The 23596-nt window shown below is 50.0% G+C and overlaps 1 non-coding gene and 7 pseudogenes across 1 annotated transcript; all 8 read right to left on the bottom strand.

Annotated features, from left to right (window-relative positions):
• Window positions 1–8516: 8516 nt before the first annotated feature.
• Window positions 8517–8732, bottom strand: LOC134545106 (U2 spliceosomal RNA; annotated as a pseudogene).
• Window positions 8733–9142: 410 nt separating this feature from the next.
• LOC134545110 (U2 spliceosomal RNA) lies at window positions 9143–9307 on the bottom strand (annotated as a pseudogene).
• A 656-nt stretch (window positions 9308–9963) lies between these two features.
• On the bottom strand, window positions 9964–10142 carry LOC134545113 (U2 spliceosomal RNA; annotated as a pseudogene).
• A 10510-nt stretch (window positions 10143–20652) lies between these two features.
• LOC134545107 (U2 spliceosomal RNA) lies at window positions 20653–20843 on the bottom strand. Its single transcript, XR_010078274.1, has one exon. It is a non-coding gene; the product is annotated as a U2 spliceosomal RNA (small nuclear RNA).
• A 410-nt stretch (window positions 20844–21253) lies between these two features.
• On the bottom strand, window positions 21254–21418 carry LOC134545109 (U2 spliceosomal RNA; annotated as a pseudogene).
• Window positions 21419–22074: 656 nt separating this feature from the next.
• On the bottom strand, window positions 22075–22250 carry LOC134545114 (U2 spliceosomal RNA; annotated as a pseudogene).
• Window positions 22251–22391: 141 nt separating this feature from the next.
• Window positions 22392–22607, bottom strand: LOC134545105 (U2 spliceosomal RNA; annotated as a pseudogene).
• A 410-nt stretch (window positions 22608–23017) lies between these two features.
• On the bottom strand, window positions 23018–23182 carry LOC134545108 (U2 spliceosomal RNA; annotated as a pseudogene).
• Between the last annotated feature and the right edge of the window lie 414 nt (window positions 23183–23596).

Here is a 23596-nt window from a genome sequence, read left to right as displayed (position 1 = left end):
GCGGGTCATACATGTGTAATTAGTTTTGTGGTGATGTTTACTAAGAGTTACAAGTGCTTGGGTTATTGTGTGGCATTTTAATTAATAAGTTAGAGGTTGAAAGTGTGCTATTTTGACTAGTGGTTTGTATATATGGTATTAGAAGAAGTTTGTTATTATTAAACCGAGGAGTGATTTATTTTAGGTGTCTGTTGTTGCTGTTATATTAATTGTACGTTATTGTGCTGGAGACAAAAATGTTAGGAAAGTTTACAATGTCAGGGGGAATTATAGTTAGTGACCGCATGTGGCTCTATGGGGAGTGCATTATATTAGGTGACTGGTGTTTTATTTCTTTTTTATGGCAGTGGCTGCATATGTGCTATTAAGTTTACAAATTCATAGGGAAATTATTGTTATTAAACGTGTGTGGCTCTATTTTAATTGTGAGTTAGGTGTGGTGTTGTGCTGGGGTGGCTATTAATGGTGCATGACTATTGTGGAAGCAGGAACAGTGGCAAATTTAACTGTGGTGTAAAATAGGTAGATATTATTATTGCGTGGTGGAGATTGCAAGTGTGAACAATGATGGCATTCAGGCATGATTGATACTTCCTGGTAGGGTGGGGGGCAAAAGCGTCCTCGTCAACTAAATCTAGGGGTCCAACCACAACATTATCGGTCCAACACTTAGACGTCCGCACACAAACACACATTGGCACACGACAGGGCCCGGACAGGCACCCTGCTCCCACGCTGATCCCGCGGCGGAGTGCTGGGGCACTCGGGCCTCTGCTTCAGTTTTCTGCAGAGGGGCTCACAAGTCCCCCCTTCCACCGGTGATCCAACGGTGGGAGGCTGGTGCCTCCATGGCCATCTACTTCTGTGTTCAGCGGGGAGGGCACCTGCGTCCCTCCCCTTCCACCGGTGGTCCAACGGTGGAGCGCTGGTGCGCTCCGGCAGCACTTCTGTTTTCGTCGGGGGGGCTCTCAGGTCCCCCCCTTCCACCGGTGGTCCAACGGTGGGGGGCTGGTGCCCCCAGCGGTGCGGCGCCGAGTGGCCGATTGTTGGGGCACGAACCACGGTGTTGCGGGCACCGCGGCTCCAGCGCCCGGGGCCCACATCATGGTTGTGGTCCTGGTCTGCCCCTTGGTCGACGACCACCTTGTCCTCTCCCACGGCCACGACCCCGGACTGCGGGGGCCTGGTCTGGGACTGGTTGCGGGTTGGCAGGCGGCGCCTCCACCTGGTACTGACGGTGGCCCGTGACGTGCTCGGTGTAGATGTCACGGGACCACCTGATGACGTCAGACACCATGAGGTGCCGCATCTTCCGTGCGTACCTCCAGCGGACACGTAACTGCTGGAGGACGTAGTCGTTGCACGGGTCCCAGGATCCGAGGGACCCGACAACGAGGGCCTCGTTGAAAACTGTGTAGCCCTGCGCAGTCAGTGTGTCTGCCAACCCCTGGTATTTCGTCGTCTTTGTGGTCCGCACGAGATCCAAAGCCTGGCTCCGGTTCTCGAACGGGACCGCGACATCCACTATGGAGATCTTCTTCCTGGGCTCGTCCACGACCACCAGGTCAGGACGGAGCAAGGACCCGGTGTGGGGCACGGCACGGTTCACCCGCACCTCCACGCCCGGGTCCCTCGGGATGGCAGCGGCCAGCCTGTGCAGCACCGAGTTGTGGCGGTGCTGCCAGGCGGCGGAGTGGCGGCCGCAGTGGTTGAGGACGTGCGGCAGCGTCTCGTTGGGGTGAAGACACCGCCGGCACATCTTGTTCCTCGCTGGTCCTCGCAGAGCTCCATTCAGGGGCACCACGTTGAGACGTGCCCTGTGAATGAAGCGCCATTCTGCGAAGCGAGTAAACTTGCCATCCCGGAGGAAGTGGGAGCTGGCGGGGTTCCGGGAGACCGGTTCCATGGCCTTCCCCTGATCTGGAAGGGCCACGAGTCTCCTTCTGTACTCCTGGCGCCGGGCCGTGGCCAGACGCCGGTAGACTTGGGAGCGTGCCCCGGGACCGACCAGGATGCGGCCCGCGGCACTTTCAGGTGCGGGGATTTCCATCTGGACCTCCTGGAGCTCCTCACTCCAGCGCCATTTCGTTCCTGTGCTCTTCTTGAGGCGCCTTCCTGCACTTCGTGTGAAGGTCCAGTGGTTCCCCAGGGCGCCACCATCACGGTTGAACTCGCCCTCGGTCTCCCCGTTGAGGAACCCCACCATGTCATCTTTCGAAATTTCCTGCTTGCCCAGCTTCTGCTTTGTTGTCTGGAACAAGCTGGCCCACGCCAAGTCTTTTACGTCAGGGTCCTTGCACGTCAGGAGCCTGTAGCCATGCGTGACCGTGGCCAAGTCACACATGTCTGCGAGTGGGAGGAGACCAGCTCCCCCCTCATGCGTTGGGGCGTGGACGATGAGCGGAGTGGCACGCAAGGGGAGGTGCATCCACTCCTTGCAGTACTTCTTCATCTTCTTGTCGAACCGCGTCACCACAGCTTTCCTGACGCGGCCTCCCCTCAAGATGAATTGCAGCCTCGACTGGAGGAATGTCGAGACTGCGTTGATCTTCTGCCAGGGGGCGAGGAGACTGGCGTGGATCTTGTCGAGATCTGCCCCCATGGCTTCCACTTCTTGCTCGGGCGACTGGGCATTCCGGTAACCTGTCGAAACACCCAGGTGACGATACGTGTCGCCCTCAGCGAGTGCGGCGATCGGGACCCCGGCAACCTGCATCACGGTGGGTTGCACCCCAGGTTGCGCTCCAGGCTGGCGCATCACCCGGCGACCGGTCCTGCAGTCTATGTGAAGTGATGCGCATTTTCTGGGCTTGAAGCGCAAGCCGGCCCAGTTACCGGCCTCGTTGACCCCATCCAGCAGGGTCTGCAGGCTCTCGGGGTCCCGCCCGATGAGGACGATGTCATCTGCGTAGGCGAGGATGGCGTGGTGGTGCTCGAGGACAGAGTAGCCCAACTCTTCCTCCCTTCTGGCGGCCGTCCTCAGCACTGCCTCCATGCTGAGGTTGAAGAGAATGGGGCTGAGGGGACAGCCCTGACGGACGCCAGCACGGATCGGGATCTCCTCCGTGAAGCCATCCTCGGAACGGACCCGTGTCGTCCCGCCGTGGTACAGGTCCGCGATGAGGGCACGCAGCGTCTCGGGTACCCTCATCTCTGTGAGCGAGTGCTGGATGTACGCGTGCGGGATGGACCCGAACGCGTTGGCGAGATCCAGCCAGGCGATGGCGACCTCGCGTTTCTTCGCCCTGCAGTCATCCAGGATGGACTGCAGGACAAAGTTGTGCTCCAAGCAGCCCTCGTACTCCATGAAGCCCTTCTGCTGCTTGGAGATGCGCCCCGTCCGGGCAGCCCACGCGCCCAGGCGGGCAGCGACCACCGACAGGAACAGCTTGGAAATGGTGGTGCTGAGCGCAATCGGACGCCAGTTGTCTGGGACGTCCTTGTCGCCATCCTTGTAGATGAGGACCGTGTTGGACCTCTTCCACGATCCGGGGACACGATTGTGGGCGTGCACTGCGGTGTAGAGGGCCGCAAGCACGTGGCAACCTGGGTCAGCCCTCTTCAACAAATTGTACCTGATGCCATCCTGCCCAGGTGCCGTGTTCTTGGTGCGGGCGAGCTTCTTCGCGACCTCCCTGGTGGTGAATGGTCTGGCCAGCTCGTCCACTTCCTCCTCTGTCGGATCATCGTGTGCCAGTGCGCAACCTGCAGGCGTGGGACCCACTTCGTAGCCATGGTCTGAGAATGTCTCTGTGAAGTGGTCCTGCAGGCGGGCTCCCGCAATCCGGCAATAGGGAGACTCTGTTTCCAGGATCTCCTGCATCGCCTTCTTGGGGTTGGCCCTGTACAATTTCTGGATCTTGGCGGCGGCCTCCCCGTCAAATGCAAATGCCGGCCGCCGCCTGCGCTGGCGGGCGGGGTTGCCGGGCCCTCTCCGGCCACCCCTCGCTCCTTCGCCACCCCCTGGAGCACGTGCCGCGCCCCCCTCTTCTTCTCGTACCTTGAGGGCGACGACAAACTCCGTGTACTCGTCGCAGACGTGCTCCAGGGATTCCCAGTCTTCCTCGGCTGCCGAGATCCGAGCCATCCACTCCAGCTGGACTTGGCTGGGCCGGACCTCGGGTTCGCCGTCTTCTCCTTCGTCTTCCGAGGCGGACTGGTGGTCTGCCGCCTCTGCTGGGCGTCCTCGGACCTGGTGGCGGTTCTCCCTGGGCTGCTGGCCGTGACGCGCCCGGGGGACCTCCTCTCGTACCTCCCGGGCATTCTGGGTGGGCAGCCCCACGCCAGGACCAGACAGCTCCCGCGCGGCCGGGGGAGGCCGCACCCTCCCCCCGACCACGCCCACAGTTGGCTCCACCGGCGCCGGCACCTCCGCCTGCACCGCCGCGTCGGCAGCCTCCTGCTCTGGGGCGACGTCATCCTCCGTCTGCGTCCCCATCTCACATCTTCCTGGCAGCTCCTCATCATGGTCTGGATCAGTTTGGGTTCCTCCCTCCGAGTGCAGGAGTGGGAACCTGATGAGGTGGGCTGGCACCACGTGCAACTCCGGTGCAGTCCGCTGCTCAGGTGTGCTTCCCCCAGGAGACATACTGGGGGCATCTCCGGTCTGCCAGTCCCTGGGTGGCAGACCCTCTCCTCTCTCCTCCTCTACTCCGATGCACTCCTGCTCCGGCGCCGGCGCTGGGACATCCTCCCGTTCGGTATAGGAGGGACGGCACGCCGGGCCTGGTGATGGCCTCGGGTGCAGCGGCAGCATTCTGGACAGAAGCTGGGCCGCCTCCTCCTCGTTGGTGGTCACCTGCGGGAGCGCAGGTGCCGGAGTCCCTTTGGGTGCCGGTGATCCAGGGAGGGGTGTCGTGCGGAGCGACAGTGACAGCTTCTTCCTGCGGCACAGAAACAAAGCCTCCCTCCCCGTTGCATCGTCGCGCGCCGGCGTGACGGGTCCAGGTGATGTCCGTCTCTTCTTCCTGGGGGGCAAAACAACACATGTCTCCTGGCCTTCCTCTCGTGCAGGCGGAGAGAGACGGTGGGAGGGACCAGGCACCGGAGACGGCAGCCGCGGCGGCAACGGCCGGGGCTGCGGATCATCAGCGTCTTCATCTGAGGAGCGCCGTGCCTCCCGCCGGGCCACACGAGCAGGTGGAGTCCGTGCTGGCGCGCCCAGGCCTGCCTCTCGCGCCTGGCGTGCCGCGAGTCTCCGCACCTCAGCTCTGTGGACGTTGGCAACGTGGTTCTGAGCCACCCTCAGCGGATATCCAGCGCCCGAAAATGCGGAAGCACAGAACCTGCAGCGGAACTCCACCGCAGTCACCTCTGGGTGGTGTCGCTTCATGTGCTTCCACATGTCCGACCATGCTGAATACCGCCCCCGGATCCTCAGCCCGAAGCCATGCGTCCCACAGAGGATGCACGTCAACTCGGCCGGTAGTGGCACCGGCACGCGCAGGCACCCCGGCTCACCCGGGTCACGCACCAAGGACACCATCTCCCGAACGGCAACCCTCTCATCCTCCTCCTCATCATCAGACGCGAGATCCGAGTCCGTACCATCCGCCTCCGGCAGCGCCGGCTCGATGCCCCGGCCCGGGTGCACCGTCTCAAAATGCAGCCTTGCTGCCCTCAGGGACCGGATCTCTTCGTGCGGCCTACAAATCTCACAGCGAAACCATAGCCCCGCAGAGTCATGCGCCCGGCGCACATGCGCCGCCAGATCAGCCAGTCGTCCGAAGACAGACCCGAACTGCTGAAGCCGCACACACGCAGGGCACTGGATCTCCTCTGGGGCCGGCAACGCCACGAAGCTGGGACGCACGGGCATCCTGAAAAACACTTACACTAACAAAAAGAGAACAACACAGCCGCACAGCAGCAAACAACTAGATCTGTAAAAGAACAATATATACAAACTCTTATAACAAGATAACACTAAGGGTATGTATAGAGTACCCTGAAAAATAAGGAAACAATAGACTCTGAAAATATAACAATTAACCACCTAACAATATATAGAACTCTACTAAAGTATAAACTCTGAAAGGTAAATAAAACTCTACTTAAAACTAATCAGGTACAGGCCACTAAAAAGAAAATATCACAAGTCACAATCGGTGGGGCTGCTACTTGGTAAACCAAGAAGCAACAGTCAAATCCGGGGGTGCAGCGGCAAGCCGAGTGCCGGGCTAAGAGTCAGGCACTCTTCTCCTGGGCAGCTGTAAACAGACAAGCGACGACCGCTTCTGGAGCAGTTCGCTGTCCTGAGAAGAACTACACAGGCGGCTCAAGACACTACAAGGTCACTGGTTGTGCCCTAGGTTTCTGGAACACTAGGGGGGTGTACAAATGTGTCAAGGGCTGGGCCTTACAACACAAGTACACTAGAGTGCTGGAAGGAGCAAAACACAACAACAGAACACTTACAAAAGTCGCAACACAAATACTAGCACAACACAGACAAGAGACAGTTACTCACTTACCGATCAGCACTACAAAGGAAACAAAATATACAAACAAATAAGACAGGTACAGGTGCTTGAAACTAATTAATTAAATAAATATGGTTGAGGTGATGCTATAAGAATGTAAATGGAATTAAGTTAAAAGATTCAACAGCAAGATTTGAGATGTATTGGTTAATTACTATGGATAAAAATGAAAAGGTAAATATATTAAATCTGCAAGAAAATTAAGGAATATTCAATTAATTAAATAAATATTATAATAATAATAGATAGATATATTCAATAAGTATTACTTTAATTACCAATTAATAGTTACTCTGAAAACAATATGGCGTATTTAATCAGCAAGGTAAATATAGAAATAAATAGTACTTTAATTTATTTTAGCTAATTCGAAAGAAAGCAATATGGCGGATTCAAGCACAAAAACAAGTCACTGAACAATTACAATAAACACAAGACAAACACAACACTCAACCCCTGGTGTGCATATCCATGGACACGAACAGGAAGTCACATGCGAAGCATCTGTGAAGAAGAAGGAAGTTGAAAAATGGCGACCGACCTCGCTAAATAACTCAACCACGAGGTCGCGAAAAACTGAATTTAAAGTTAAGCAGACAAAATACACTGAAACTATTAATGGGAAAAATTAAATCTCTGAATATGGAATTATTTACTGCCCCTAGTTATGAATTCAAATCAGAATTAAACACGATTACACTAGATATGCCTGGGCACAAGGCAATATAATTATCGCGAGCAAAGTGAATTTAAGCCAAAATAAATACAGAAATTACTTTAAATGTTGAACAATTGAATTATTAATATGGGAAAATTGAGAGACAGGCAAAAACTTAACAGAAACTATAGGATGCACACAGATTATTCACAAGGGACTGTCGGCCATTGAACACACACAGTCAGGAGACAGGACAAAAACAATTACACAGGCTCAAGAAAAACAAGATACACTTGGGAAGGGGTTCCAAAGGCCTTTAGGGGCGACGATCTTCGACTGTAGTTACGCGACTCGCCTTGAAGGTATTAGTTAAATTGAGGAAAAATTAAATGTGGTATTTGCCCGAGCTAAAAAATTCAAACACAAGGGCGAGACTGTGGGTAGAAGTTAAATGTTAAACAGCAAGATCAAGTACAGGTATTAATTAAATGTGGTTATTTAAATATAGGAACTGCAGTAAAAAGATTGACTCTAATTTAATATATATATGAAAAGCAACTAAATATTATTCGGAAAAATGTATTACTGAAAAAGAATTTAAATAAACAAAATTATTTTGGGTGAACAGTAAAAGCTACGAGTCACGAATGCAAGTTACAGTCGGGAACCTGAAATGGGGCTTACATAACAAAACACTGAGTTGCAGGAATTACTAGGTGATAGTTTGGCACTTGGAAAATTAAAGGCGAGATAGGTAGTTACTTTACTTTAACAGGTACAAAAAGCTATGCAGATATTAACAAATTAAATGTAACAGTTAAACTTTAAATGTTTGCAATAAAAGATGGCCGCGATTAACGAATTTAATTCAAATAAACAAACAACAAATGGCCAGACAAATAGAAATTCAAATAATTAATGCAAGATGGCCGAAAGCTTGCAGAAAGAAAACAAGTAAATAAACAAGATGGCCACAAGAACTTACTTAAAAACAAAACACAAGTGCCAGACTACCACCTACCTTATCTCCATGTAGTTCCCCATGTCCTCCCTAGGCGCAGCAGCAGTCGATCCATCCTCGGAACTGCTGGAAGTATGGTCGTTTCGTGCCGGAGTGAATACAGCACGAACACCTCTGCGACGATCTTTTCTTGAGCACAGTTATTTAACTAATCACTTCTCGGGGCTAGATCATTAAGCTGATAAGAACAGATTTTTTAGGTTGCCTAAGCAATGTTCGCTGCTGGCATGCACTAGGCAGTGGCCAGCAGGAGACAATACAACTCCCCCGAACTGGTCGGGGGTGCAAACCTGCAAATCCGTCACAAAAAATGTTTGCTAAGGCAAAGTGTAGCAGAATCTCTCTCCCATATGACTGTGGGTGCCACCCCGGTCCCAACCTCCACCACTGAAGCCAAGCCACCGACGTACTCGGGGGGCCAGTGATTGTGAAGGCGGGACCAGGCCCTCCCACAACCATATGGTCGACAAATTCTGTGCATTCTGTTCCCCCAGCATAACAGTTGTCACACCATTAAGCTGATAAGAACAGATACTACACTTTGATCTTAGCCAAAAGGCCGAGAAGCGATAACAATCCTAATGAACCAGGAGCTATATGGGCTCCCTATTACTAAATCAAATGCTATAACAAGGTCTACTGACTTCCATAAACGACTGTACACTTTCGACGAGCCGTCATACTCTACACCACACATGCACAAGCATGGTCTGTACATTGATAATATCTTCAATACAGTGACACGAGGTATTACAATCCAAATGAATCACTATTCACCAGCAATAAACAAAAAACTTGGTATATCCATAACAACGCTCTTACAATTACCGTACTTTCCACTTGCTGCAGCACAAGCTGGTCCCTTAGATTAACTGCAGTTTCAATAAGGCAAGAATGATTCTCATGGGAGAGTTGACTTTATACATTACATTTTAATTGTCAATATAATTTTATCTAAACAGATATTTAACGTTGCCTAAGCAATGTGCCCCCATGCTGGCATGCACTAGGCAGTGGCCAGCAGGGTCAATCGCACTCCCCGGACCAGGTCCGGGGGCAATCCGTCACAAAAAATGCTGCCAAGACAAAGTGTAGAAGAATCGCAGATACTACACTTCGATCTTAGCCAAAAGGCCGAGAAGCGATACTACACTCTGATCTTAGCCGAAAGGCCGAGAAACATCCCTTAAAATACACATCAAAATTAATATTGCACATTGTAAAACTCCATTAACCAAACACATGTAGTTCAACAGATAAAAAAAAGTCAATACAATTCATACAAATATTAACATGAGTAATGAATAACAATAATAGTAATAAAAGGTTTCACAACAAGCCTTAACCACACACTTACATAAACTCACGCATCGACATGACAAAATACATTTTCAATACATCATCATTATTATCATTTAACACTGCCTAATTGTTAATTATATTGAATTTTTTCTCACACAGCTAAATTTATTAAACATTCACAACAAGCACTACATTGTATGATAAAATAAAATAATTAATTCCTATTATTCTGCACACAAAATTGCTAAGTTCCTACATGTTCTCGCATTCCAAGTTCGTCCCTTGGGCATCCTTGTAGTTCCTGTTCGGCCGCCCCTGGCAGCACCTACTGGATCAGCTTTCTCTTCCTCTTCATTTGTTGAATGTACACACGACTTTTCTGTATTGTCTCTGCACTTGGGCACATTACATTACAACAATCAATTTTTCACTATCATCCATTCTTACAAGTTGGTAACAATGTTTATTACATTTAAAACAAACTTAAAGTTTATTACATTTTGTGGTGGGCCGATCCCGGTGGTACTGCAATACCGGGCCAACCCGCGGCGGAGGTGGGGCAAGCCCCTAGCACTCCGCCCTGTTCCAAAAATCAGTTTAATATTCTGGTCCTGCGATGCAGGACGTATCAGATATTAAGCTGATAAGAACAGATTTGAAAGCTATTTATTAGCAATATCTCAAAACCCTTTACAATATTAAAAACACATATTAGGAAATGGAAAAAGGGGCACCTAGCGCCCGGAAAACCAAAGATTATGGGAGAATTAAAGTGAAACTAATCCCACCGTGCCCCTGGGGCCGGTTCCCTCCCTCAAAGGCGGGAGGTAAGAAGTTACGTTAAAAGGGGAACTAGTCCCCGCAAGTCACTAACTAGACTAAAAGAAAGAAGTTACGTTAAAACAGAACTAGTCTGTTGCAAGAAAAGAAAACAAAAACCCTCTTAAGATATAAAATATTCACGAACAAGGAGCCTAGCTCCCCGCGGTCCTTAAATAATTAAACACACATATGCACTTTTACCACAACTAAATTTACTCCGGGGAGTAGCCCCTCCTGAAGTTACTTAAGATATTTTAGTTTAATGGGCAGGCTGCCTGCCCCAAAGAAACCCAGCTATGGCTGCCCCCCACCCTCTACATCACAGTGCCTCCATACTGCTCTCCTAACAAGCTATTAGGGCATGCACACTTGGCCGGCCTCAGAGAGACCAACCAAACATGGACACCAGAAGGTATTGAAGTCCCTACAAGCCACGACGCGGTGCCGCCCCAGCCAGGGTACGGCCCTATACGCCGTGGCCCCCCCGCCCCCACCGCATCACTCCGAGGAATGACACGATGAGGGCGGGAGCCTAATGGTTAACCTGACTGTAATTAGGTTCTGAATGCTGGCCTACAGTTTGTGCACAATCCCTGTTGTGTGCAAGACCAGGCCTGGGCAGGGGTGTATTTCCCACTCCTCTTTAAGATTTATGATAGTTAGGGGAGTGAATTTAAACATTAATGTAGAAGTGCCAGTTGTTGTGGCCATGCATTATTACAAAGAACAAGCACCAGATAAATTGAAAGTAAAAAGGGTGGCAGCCTTAGGGGCACTAAAGGCCTGCTCATGACAGACCCTTACCACCCAGTCACCTCAGGTCAGTCCCGCACACACACTTGGGGGCCTTCCTACCACAGATGCTAGATGTTAAATTGGCATAGTAGCCAATGCAAGGATAAATCTTGTAAACAAGCATTCAGTTATTGCTGTTGAGAAGTAGAAGTTAAGGTTGAGAACAGACTTTGGCACTGGCCTTCAACTTTGCAAATCTAAGCATGCCTTAAATACTTCATGTTACACTTGGGAAAGGAAATGAATGAAGATACACAGCAGAGAAATAAAAATTATACAGAGGGTCTAACCCTCACAAACTTAAATAATGATCAAACCTGTAAGAGAAAAGAGAAACATACATAGCACTGAAAAAGAAAATTAATGAAAAATAAAAAAATAAAAAAATTAAATTTTTGCTAGAAGAGCTCGCACGAAGCGTTATACAAGGTGTCTAACACCTGCAAACTTAAGATATTTCAAGTAATGATGTTATATGTGGAGTGAAGCTCTGGGCTGAAAACTTTTAAATATTAGACATTGTGCAGAGTATTGATGGAAAACAAGGTGTCTAACACCTGCAAACCTTAAGTAACATCATTGTAGAATACATAAGTTTTAATAAACTACACAAGGTGTCTAACACCCACAAACTTAAAATATCTCAGATGGAGGGGGCAAGCTGTTCAGAAGTAACAAATAATAACAATTTAAAAGAAATGATTGTTTTAGACTATTTAGATAGTATTGTTTACCAGGGAAAATTAGATTGCAGTTTCTTGAAAGGGGTTGTTTTAGGTTGAATGTTGTTTTTATTATTGGGGAGAGGAGAAAGTCATTAGTTTTGAAAGTGATGCTACGATGGGTGGTTTAGGTGAATTTTACTGTATTGTGTGTTAGGTAGGATGTTCAAATGTAATTAGTTGTGTGGTAGTGTTTACTATTTGTTACAAGTGTTTGGGATATTATTTGGCATTTGATTTAGTAAGTCAGAGGTTAAAAGTGTGCTATTTTACTAGTGGTTTTTGTATATGGGATTAGAAGAAGTTTGAAATTATTGAACTGAGGGGTGATTTATTTAGGTGTCTGGTGATGCTGTTGTTTTATATTTGTGTTTTATGGCAGTGTTAAGCAGGTGCACTAGGTCAGGGGGGAATTATTGTAATTAAATGCATATGGCTCTATTTTAATTGTGATTTAGGTGTTGAGTTGTGGTGAGGTGGCTGCTAATGATGCATGACTATTTTAGAAGCAGAGGCAGATTGAAGTGTGTTGAGAGGGGGAGATTCAGGTTAATTGTTATTATTGGGGATGGGAGAAAATAAATCATTAAACTGGGGAGTGATGTTACGACGGGTGGGTTTAGGTGAGTTTAACAATATTGAGAGTAAGGCGGGTCATACATGTGTAATTAGTTTTGTGGTGATGTTTACTAAGAGTTACAAGTGCTTGGGTTATTGTGTGGCATTTTAATTAATAAGTTAGAGGTTGAAAGTGTGCTATTTTGACTAGTGGTTTGTATATATGGTATTAGAAGAAGTTTGTTATTATTAAACCGAGGAGTGATTTATTTTAGGTGTCTGTTGTTGCTGTTATATTAATTGTACGTTATTGTGCTGGAGACAAAAATGTTAGGAAAGTTTACAATGTCAGGGGGAATTATAGTTAGTGACCGCATGTGGCTCTATGGGGAGTGCATTATATTAGGTGACTGGTGTTTTATTTCTTTTTTATGGCAGTGGCTGCATATGTGCTATTAAGTTTACAAATTCATAGGGAAATTATTGTTATTAAACGTGTGTGGCTCTATTTTAATTGTGAGTTAGGTGTGGTGTTGTGCTGGGGTGGCTATTAATGGTGCATGACTATTGTGGAAGCAGGAACAGTGGCAAATTTAACTGTGGTGTAAAATAGGTAGATATTATTATTGCGTGGTGGAGATTGCAAGTGTGAACAATGATGGCATTCAGGCATGATTGATACTTCCTGGTAGGGTGGGGGGCAAAAGCGTCCTCGTCAACTAAATCTAGGGGTCCAACCACAACATTATCGGTCCAACACTTAGACGTCCGCACACAAACACACATTGGCACACGACAGGGCCCGGACAGGCACCCTGCTCCCACGCTGATCCCGCGGCGGAGTGCTGGGGCACTCGGGCCTCTGCTTCAGTTTTCTGCAGAGGGGCTCACAAGTCCCCCCTTCCACCGGTGATCCAACGGTGGGAGGCTGGTGCCTCCATGGCCATCTACTTCTGTGTTCAGCGGGGAGGGCACCTGCGTCCCTCCCCTTCCACCGGTGGTCCAACGGTGGAGCGCTGGTGCGCTCCGGCAGCACTTCTGTTTTCGTCGGGGGGGCTCTCAGGTCCCCCCCTTCCACCGGTGGTCCAACGGTGGGGGGCTGGTGCCCCCAGCGGTGCGGCGCCGAGTGGCCGATTGTTGGGGCACGAACCACGGTGTTGCGGGCACCGCGGCTCCAGCGCCCGGGGCCCACATCATGGTTGTGGTCCTGGTCTGCCCCTTGGTCGACGACCACCTTGTCCTCTCCCACGGCCACGACCCCGGACTGCGGGGGCCTGGTCTGGGACTGGTTGCGGGTTGGCAGGCGGCGCCTCCACCTGGTACTGACGGTGGCCCGTGACGTGCTCGGTGTAGATGTCACGGGACCACCTGATGACGTCAGACACCATGAGGTGCCGCATCTTCCGTGCGTACCTCCAGCGGACACGTAACTGCTGGAGGACGTAGTCGTTGCACGGGTCCCAGGATCCGAGGGACCCGACAACGAGGGCCTCGTTGAAAACTGTGTAGCCCTGCGCAGTCAGTGTGTCTGCCAACCCCTGGTATTTCGTCGTCTTTGTGGTCCGCACGAGATCCAAAGCCTGGCTCCGGTTCTCGAACGGGACCGCGACATCCACTATGGAGATCTTCTTCCTGGGCTCGTCCACGACCACCAGGTCAGGACGGAGCAAGGACCCGGTGTGGGGCACGGCACGGTTCACCCGCACCTCCACGCCCGGGTCCCTCGGGATGGCAGCGGCCAGCCTGTGCAGCACCGAGTTGTGGCGGTGCTGCCAGGCGGCGGAGTGGCGGCCGCAGTGGTTGAGGACGTGCGGCAGCGTCTCGTTGGGGTGAAGACACCGCCGGCACATCTTGTTCCTCGCTGGTCCTCGCAGAGCTCCATTCAGGGGCACCACGTTGAGACGTGCCCTGTGAATGAAGCGCCATTCTGCGAAGCGAGTAAACTTGCCATCCCGGAGGAAGTGGGAGCTGGCGGGGTTCCGGGAGACCGGTTCCATGGCCTTCCCCTGATCTGGAAGGGCCACGAGTCTCCTTCTGTACTCCTGGCGCCGGGCCGTGGCCAGACGCCGGTAGACTTGGGAGCGTGCCCCGGGACCGACCAGGATGCGGCCCGCGGCACTTTCAGGTGCGGGGATTTCCATCTGGACCTCCTGGAGCTCCTCACTCCAGCGCCATTTCGTTCCTGTGCTCTTCTTGAGGCGCCTTCCTGCACTTCGTGTGAAGGTCCAGTGGTTCCCCAGGGCGCCACCATCACGGTTGAACTCGCCCTCGGTCTCCCCGTTGAGGAACCCCACCATGTCATCTTTCGAAATTTCCTGCTTGCCCAGCTTCTGCTTTGTTGTCTGGAACAAGCTGGCCCACGCCAAGTCTTTTACGTCAGGGTCCTTGCACGTCAGGAGCCTGTAGCCATGCGTGACCGTGGCCAAGTCACACATGTCTGCGAGTGGGAGGAGACCAGCTCCCCCCTCATGCGTTGGGGCGTGGACGATGAGCGGAGTGGCACGCAAGGGGAGGTGCATCCACTCCTTGCAGTACTTCTTCATCTTCTTGTCGAACCGCGTCACCACAGCTTTCCTGACGCGGCCTCCCCTCAAGATGAATTGCAGCCTCGACTGGAGGAATGTCGAGACTGCGTTGATCTTCTGCCAGGGGGCGAGGAGACTGGCGTGGATCTTGTCGAGATCTGCCCCCATGGCTTCCACTTCTTGCTCGGGCGACTGGGCATTCCGGTAACCTGTCGAAACACCCAGGTGACGATACGTGTCGCCCTCAGCGAGTGCGGCGATCGGGACCCCGGCAACCTGCATCACGGTGGGTTGCACCCCAGGTTGCGCTCCAGGCTGGCGCATCACCCGGCGACCGGTCCTGCAGTCTATGTGAAGTGATGCGCATTTTCTGGGCTTGAAGCGCAAGCCGGCCCAGTTACCGGCCTCGTTGACCCCATCCAGCAGGGTCTGCAGGCTCTCGGGGTCCCGCCCGATGAGGACGATGTCATCTGCGTAGGCGAGGATGGCGTGGTGGTGCTCGAGGACAGAGTAGCCCAACTCTTCCTCCCTTCTGGCGGCCGTCCTCAGCACTGCCTCCATGCTGAGGTTGAAGAGAATGGGGCTGAGGGGACAGCCCTGACGGACGCCAGCACGGATCGGGATCTCCTCCGTGAAGCCATCCTCGGAACGGACCCGTGTCGTCCCGCCGTGGTACAGGTCCGCGATGAGGGCACGCAGCGTCTCGGGTACCCTCATCTCTGTGAGCGAGTGCTGGATGTACGCGTGCGGGATGGACCCGAACGCGTTGGCGAGATCCAGCCAGGCGATGGCGACCTCGCGTTTCTTCGCCCTGCAGTCATCCAGGATGGACTGCAGGACAAAGTTGTGCTCCAAGCAGCCCTCGTACTCCATGAAGCCCTTCTGCTGCTTGGAGATGCGCCCCGTCCGGGCAGCCCACGCGCCCAGGCGGGCAGCGACCACCGACAGGAACAGCTTGGAAATGGTGGTGCTGAGCGCAATCGGACGCCAGTTGTCTGGGACGTCCTTGTCGCCATCCTTGTAGATGAGGACCGTGTTGGACCTCTTCCACGATCCGGGGACACGATTGTGGGCGTGCACTGCGGTGTAGAGGGCCGCAAGCACGTGGCAACCTGGGTCAGCCCTCTTCAACAAATTGTACCTGATGCCATCCTGCCCAGGTGCCGTGTTCTTGGTGCGGGCGAGCTTCTTCGCGACCTCCCTGGTGGTGAATGGTCTGGCCAGCTCGTCCACTTCCTCCTCTGTCGGATCATCGTGTGCCAGTGCGCAACCTGCAGGCGTGGGACCCACTTCGTAGCCATGGTCTGAGAATGTCTCTGTGAAGTGGTCCTGCAGGCGGGCTCCCGCAATCCGGCAATAGGGAGACTCTGTTTCCAGGATCTCCTGCATCGCCTTCTTGGGGTTGGCCCTGTACAATTTCTGGATCTTGGCGGCGGCCTCCCCGTCAAATGCAAATGCCGGCCGCCGCCTGCGCTGGCGGGCGGGGTTGCCGGGCCCTCTCCGGCCACCCCTCGCTCCTTCGCCACCCCCTGGAGCACGTGCCGCGCCCCCCTCTTCTTCTCGTACCTTGAGGGCGACGACAAACTCCGTGTACTCGTCGCAGACGTGCTCCAGGGATTCCCAGTCTTCCTCGGCTGCCGAGATCCGAGCCATCCACTCCAGCTGGACTTGGCTGGGCCGGACCTCGGGTTCGCCGTCTTCTCCTTCGTCTTCCGAGGCGGACTGGTGGTCTGCCGCCTCTGCTGGGCGTCCTCGGACCTGGTGGCGGTTCTCCCTGGGCTGCTGGCCGTGACGCGCCCGGGGGACCTCCTCTCGTACCTCCCGGGCATTCTGGGTGGGCAGCCCCACGCCAGGACCAGACAGCTCCCGCGCGGCCGGGGGAGGCCGCACCCTCCCCCCGACCACGCCCACAGTTGGCTCCACCGGCGCCGGCACCTCCGCCTGCACCGCCGCGTCGGCAGCCTCCTGCTCTGGGGCGACGTCATCCTCCGTCTGCGTCCCCATCTCACATCTTCCTGGCAGCTCCTCATCATGGTCTGGATCAGTTTGGGTTCCTCCCTCCGAGTGCAGGAGTGGGAACCTGATGAGGTGGGCTGGCACCACGTGCAACTCCGGTGCAGTCCGCTGCTCAGGTGTGCTTCCCCCAGGAGACATACTGGGGGCATCTCCGGTCTGCCAGTCCCTGGGTGGCAGACCCTCTCCTCTCTCCTCCTCTACTCCGATGCACTCCTGCTCCGGCGCCGGCGCTGGGACATCCTCCCGTTCGGTATAGGAGGGACGGCACGCCGGGCCTGGTGATGGCCTCGGGTGCAGCGGCAGCATTCTGGACAGAAGCTGGGCCGCCTCCTCCTCGTTGGTGGTCACCTGCGGGAGCGCAGGTGCCGGAGTCCCTTTGGGTGCCGGTGATCCAGGGAGGGGTGTCGTGCGGAGCGACAGTGACAGCTTCTTCCTGCGGCACAGAAACAAAGCCTCCCTCCCCGTTGCATCGTCGCGCGCCGGCGTGACGGGTCCAGGTGATGTCCGTCTCTTCTTCCTGGGGGGCAAAACAACACATGTCTCCTGGCCTTCCTCTCGTGCAGGCGGAGAGAGACGGTGGGAGGGACCAGGCACCGGAGACGGCAGCCGCGGCGGCAACGGCCGGGGCTGCGGATCATCAGCGTCTTCATCTGAGGAGCGCCGTGCCTCCCGCCGGGCCACACGAGCAGGTGGAGTCCGTGCTGGCGCGCCCAGGCCTGCCTCTCGCGCCTGGCGTGCCGCGAGTCTCCGCACCTCAGCTCTGTGGACGTTGGCAACGTGGTTCTGAGCCACCCTCAGCGGATATCCAGCGCCCGAAAATGCGGAAGCACAGAACCTGCAGCGGAACTCCACCGCAGTCACCTCTGGGTGGTGTCGCTTCATGTGCTTCCACATGTCCGACCATGCTGAATACCGCCCCCGGATCCTCAGCCCGAAGCCATGCGTCCCACAGAGGATGCACGTCAACTCGGCCGGTAGTGGCACCGGCACGCGCAGGCACCCCGGCTCACCCGGGTCACGCACCAAGGACACCATCTCCCGAACGGCAACCCTCTCATCCTCCTCCTCATCATCAGACGCGAGATCCGAGTCCGTACCATCCGCCTCCGGCAGCGCCGGCTCGATGCCCCGGCCCGGGTGCACCGTCTCAAAATGCAGCCTTGCTGCCCTCAGGGACCGGATCTCTTCGTGCGGCCTACAAATCTCACAGCGAAACCATAGCCCCGCAGAGTCATGCGCCCGGCGCACATGCGCCGCCAGATCAGCCAGTCGTCCGAAGACAGACCCGAACTGCTGAAGCCGCACACACGCAGGGCACTGGATCTCCTCTGGGGCCGGCAACGCCACGAAGCTGGGACGCACGGGCATCCTGAAAAACACTTACACTAACAAAAAGAGAACAACACAGCCGCACAGCAGCAAACAACTAGATCTGTAAAAGAACAATATATACAAACTCTTATAACAAGATAACACTAAGGGTATGTATAGAGTACCCTGAAAAATAAGGAAACAATAGACTCTGAAAATATAACAATTAACCACCTAACAATATATAGAACTCTACTAAAGTATAAACTCTGAAAGGTAAATAAAACTCTACTTAAAACTAATCAGGTACAGGCCACTAAAAAGAAAATATCACAAGTCACAATCGGTGGGGCTGCTACTTGGTAAACCAAGAAGCAACAGTCAAATCCGGGGGTGCAGCGGCAAGCCGAGTGCCGGGCTAAGAGTCAGGCACTCTTCTCCTGGGCAGCTGTAAACAGACAAGCGACGACCGCTTCTGGAGCAGTTCGCTGTCCTGAGAAGAACTACACAGGCGGCTCAAGACACTACAAGGTCACTGGTTGTGCCCTAGGTTTCTGGAACACTAGGGGGGTGTACAAATGTGTCAAGGGCTGGGCCTTACAACACAAGTACACTAGAGTGCTGGAAGGAGCAAAACACAACAACAGAACACTTACAAAAGTCGCAACACAAATACTAGCACAACACAGACAAGAGACAGTTACTCACTTACCGATCAGCACTACAAAGGAAACAAAATATACAAACAAATAAGACAGGTACAGGTGCTTGAAACTAATTAATTAAATAAATATGGTTGAGGTGATGCTATAAGAATGTAAATGGAATTAAGTTAAAAGATTCAACAGCAAGATTTGAGATGTATTGGTTAATTACTATGGATAAAAATGAAAAGGTAAATATATTAAATCTGCAAGAAAATTAAGGAATATTCAATTAATTAAATAAATATTATAATAATAATAGATAGATATATTCAATAAGTATTACTTTAATTACCAATTAATAGTTACTCTGAAAACAATATGGCGTATTTAATCAGCAAGGTAAATATAGAAATAAATAGTACTTTAATTTATTTTAGCTAATTCGAAAGAAAGCAATATGGCGGATTCAAGCACAAAAACAAGTCACTGAACAATTACAATAAACACAAGACAAACACAACACTCAACCCCTGGTGTGCATATCCATGGACACGAACAGGAAGTCACATGCGAAGCATCTGTGAAGAAGAAGGAAGTTGAAAAATGGCGACCGACCTCGCTAAATAACTCAACCACGAGGTCGCGAAAAACTGAATTTAAAGTTAAGCAGACAAAATACACTGAAACTATTAATGGGAAAAATTAAATCTCTGAATATGGAATTATTTACTGCCCCTAGTTATGAATTCAAATCAGAATTAAACACGATTACACTAGATATGCCTGGGCACAAGGCAATATAATTATCGCGAGCAAAGTGAATTTAAGCCAAAATAAATACAGAAATTACTTTAAATGTTGAACAATTGAATTATTAATATGGGAAAATTGAGAGACAGGCAAAAACTTAACAGAAACTATAGGATGCACACAGATTATTCACAAGGGACTGTCGGCCATTGAACACACACAGTCAGGAGACAGGACAAAAACAATTACACAGGCTCAAGAAAAACAAGATACACTTGGGAAGGGGTTCCAAAGGCCTTTAGGGGCGACGATCTTCGACTGTAGTTACGCGACTCGCCTTGAAGGTATTAGTTAAATTGAGGAAAAATTAAATGTGGTATTTGCCCGAGCTAAAAAATTCAAACACAAGGGCGAGACTGTGGGTAGAAGTTAAATGTTAAACAGCAAGATCAAGTACAGGTATTAATTAAATGTGGTTATTTAAATATAGGAACTGCAGTAAAAAGATTGACTCTAATTTAATATATATATGAAAAGCAACTAAATATTATTCGGAAAAATGTATTACTGAAAAAGAATTTAAATAAACAAAATTATTTTGGGTGAACAGTAAAAGCTACGAGTCACGAATGCAAGTTACAGTCGGGAACCTGAAATGGGGCTTACATAACAAAACACTGAGTTGCAGGAATTACTAGGTGATAGTTTGGCACTTGGAAAATTAAAGGCGAGATAGGTAGTTACTTTACTTTAACAGGTACAAAAAGCTATGCAGATATTAACAAATTAAATGTAACAGTTAAACTTTAAATGTTTGCAATAAAAGATGGCCGCGATTAACGAATTTAATTCAAATAAACAAACAACAAATGGCCAGACAAATAGAAATTCAAATAATTAATGCAAGATGGCCGAAAGCTTGCAGAAAGAAAACAAGTAAATAAACAAGATGGCCACAAGAACTTACTTAAAAACAAAACACAAGTGCCAGACTACCACCTACCTTATCTCCATGTAGTTCCCCATGTCCTCCCTAGGCGCAGCAGCAGTCGATCCATCCTCGGAACTGCTGGAAGTATGGTCGTTTCGTGCCGGAGTGAATACAGCACGAACACCTCTGCGACGATCTTTTCTTGAGCACAGTTATTTAACTAATCACTTCTCGGGGCTAGATCATTAAGCTGATAAGAACAGATACTACACTTTGATCTTAGCCAAAAGGCCGAGAAGCGATAACAATCCTAATGAACCAGGAGCTATATGGGCTCCCTATTACTAAATCAAATGCTATAACAAGGTCTACTGACTTCCATAAACGACTGTACACTTTCGACGAGCCGTCATACTCTACACCACACATGCACAAGCATGGTCTGTACATTGATAATATCTTCAATACAGTGACACGAGGTATTACAATCCAAATGAATCACTATTCACCAGCAATAAACAAAAAACTTGGTATATCCATAACAACGCTCTTACAATTACCGTACTTTCCACTTGCTGCAGCACAAGCTGGTCCCTTAGATTAACTGCAGTTTCAATAAGGCAAGAATGATTCTCATGGGAGAGTTGACTTTATACATTACATTTTAATTGTCAATATAATTTTATCTAAACAGATATTTAACGTTGCCTAAGCAATGTGCCCCCATGCTGGCATGCACTAGGCAGTGGCCAGCAGGGTCAATCGCACTCCCCGGACCAGGTCCGGGGGCAATCCGTCACAAAAAATGCTGCCAAGACAAAGTGTAGAAGAATCGCAGATACTACACTTCGATCTTAGCCAAAAGGCCGAGAAGCGATACTACACTCTGATCTTAGCCGAAAGGCCGAGAAACATCCCTTAAAATACACATCAAAATTAATATTGCACATTGTAAAACTCCATTAACCAAACACATGTAGTTCAACAGATAAAAAAAAGTCAATACAATTCATACAAATATTAACATGAGTAATGAATAACAATAATAGTAATAAAAGGTTTCACAACAAGCCTTAACCACACACTTACATAAACTCACGCATCGACATGACAAAATACATTTTCAATACATCATCATTATTATCATTTAACACTGCCTAATTGTTAATTATATTGAATTTTTTCTCACACAGCTAAATTTATTAAACATTCACAACAAGCACTACATTGTATGATAAAATAAAATAATTAATTCCTATTATTCTGCACACAAAATTGCTAAGTTCCTACATGTTCTCGCATTCCAAGTTCGTCCCTTGGGCATCCTTGTAGTTCCTGTTCGGCCGCCCCTGGCAGCACCTACTGGATCAGCTTTCTCTTCCTCTTCATTTGTTGAATGTACACACGACTTTTCTGTATTGTCTCTGCACTTGGGCACATTACATTACAACAATCAATTTTTCACTATCATCCATTCTTACAAGTTGGTAACAATGTTTATTACATTTAAAACAAACTTAAAGTTTATTACATTTTGTGGTGGGCCGATCCCGGTGGTACTGCAATACCGGGCCAACCCGCGGCGGAGGTGGGGCAAGCCCCTAGCACTCCGCCCTGTTCCAAAAATCAGTTTAATATTCTGGTCCTGCGATGCAGGACGTATCAGATATTAAGCTGATAAGAACAGATTTTTTAGGTTGCCTAAGCAATGTTCGCTGCTGGCATGCACTAGGCAGTGGCCAGCAGGAGACAATACAACTCCCCCGAACTGGTCGGGGGTGCAAACCTGCAAATCCGTCACAAAAAATGTTTGCTAAGGCAAAGTGTAGCAGAATCTCTCTCCCATATGACTGTGGGTGCCACCCCGGTCCCAACCTCCACCACTGAAGCCAAGCCACCGACGTACTCGGGGGGCCAGTGATTGTGAAGGCGGGACCAGGCCCTCCCACAACCATATGGTCGACAAATTCTGTGCATTCTGTTCCCCCAGCATAACAGTTGTCACACCATTAAGCTGATAAGAACAGATACTACACTTTGATCTTAGCCAAAAGGCCGAGAAGCGATAACAATCCTAATGAACCAGGAGCTATATGGGCTCCCTATTACTAAATCAAATGCTATAACAAGGTCTACTGACTTCCATAAACGACTGTACACTTTCGACGAGCCGTCATACTCTACACCACACATGCACAAGCATGGTCTGTACATTGATAATATCTTCAATACAGTGACACGAGGTATTACAATCCAAATGAATCACTATTCACCAGCAATAAACAAAAAACTTGGTATATCCATAACAACGCTCTTACAATTACCGTACTTTCCACTTGCTGCAGCACAAGCTGGTCCCTTAGATTAACTGCAGTTTCAATAAGGCAAGAATGATTCTCATGGGAGAGTTGACTTTATACATTACATTTTAATTGTCAATATAATTTTATCTAAACAGATATTTAACGTTGCCTAAGCAATGTGCCCCCATGCTGGCATGCACTAGGCAGTGGCCAGCAGGGTCAATCGCACTCCCCGGACCAGGTCCGGGGGCAATCCGTCACAAAAAATGCTGCCAAGACAAAGTGTAGAAGAATCGCAGATACTACACTTCGATCTTAGCCAAAAGGCCGAGAAGCGATACTACACTCTGATCTTAGCCGAAAGGCCGAGAAACATCCCTTAAAATACACATCAAAAATTAATATTGCACATTGTAAAACTCCATTAACCAAACACATGTAGTTCAACAGATAAAAAAAAGTCAATACAATTCATACAAATATTAACATGAGTAATGAATAACAATAATAGTAATAAAAGGTTTCACAACAAGCCTTAACCACACACTTACATAAACTCACGCATCGACATGACAAAATACATTTTCAATACATCATCATTATTATCATTTAACACTGCCTAATTGTTAATTATATTGAATTTTTTCTCACACAGCTAAATTTATTAAACATTCACAACAAGCACTACATTGTATGATAAAATAAAATAATTAATTCCTATTATTCTGCACACAAAATTGCTAAGTTCCTACA

Source organism: Bacillus rossius, unplaced genomic scaffold, assembly GCF_032445375.1.
Source record: "Bacillus rossius redtenbacheri isolate Brsri unplaced genomic scaffold, Brsri_v3 Brsri_v3_scf576, whole genome shotgun sequence".
NCBI classification, from domain to species: Eukaryota; Metazoa; Arthropoda; class Insecta; order Phasmatodea; family Bacillidae; genus Bacillus; species Bacillus rossius.
This window is presented reverse-complemented; position numbering and strand designations above follow the sequence as displayed.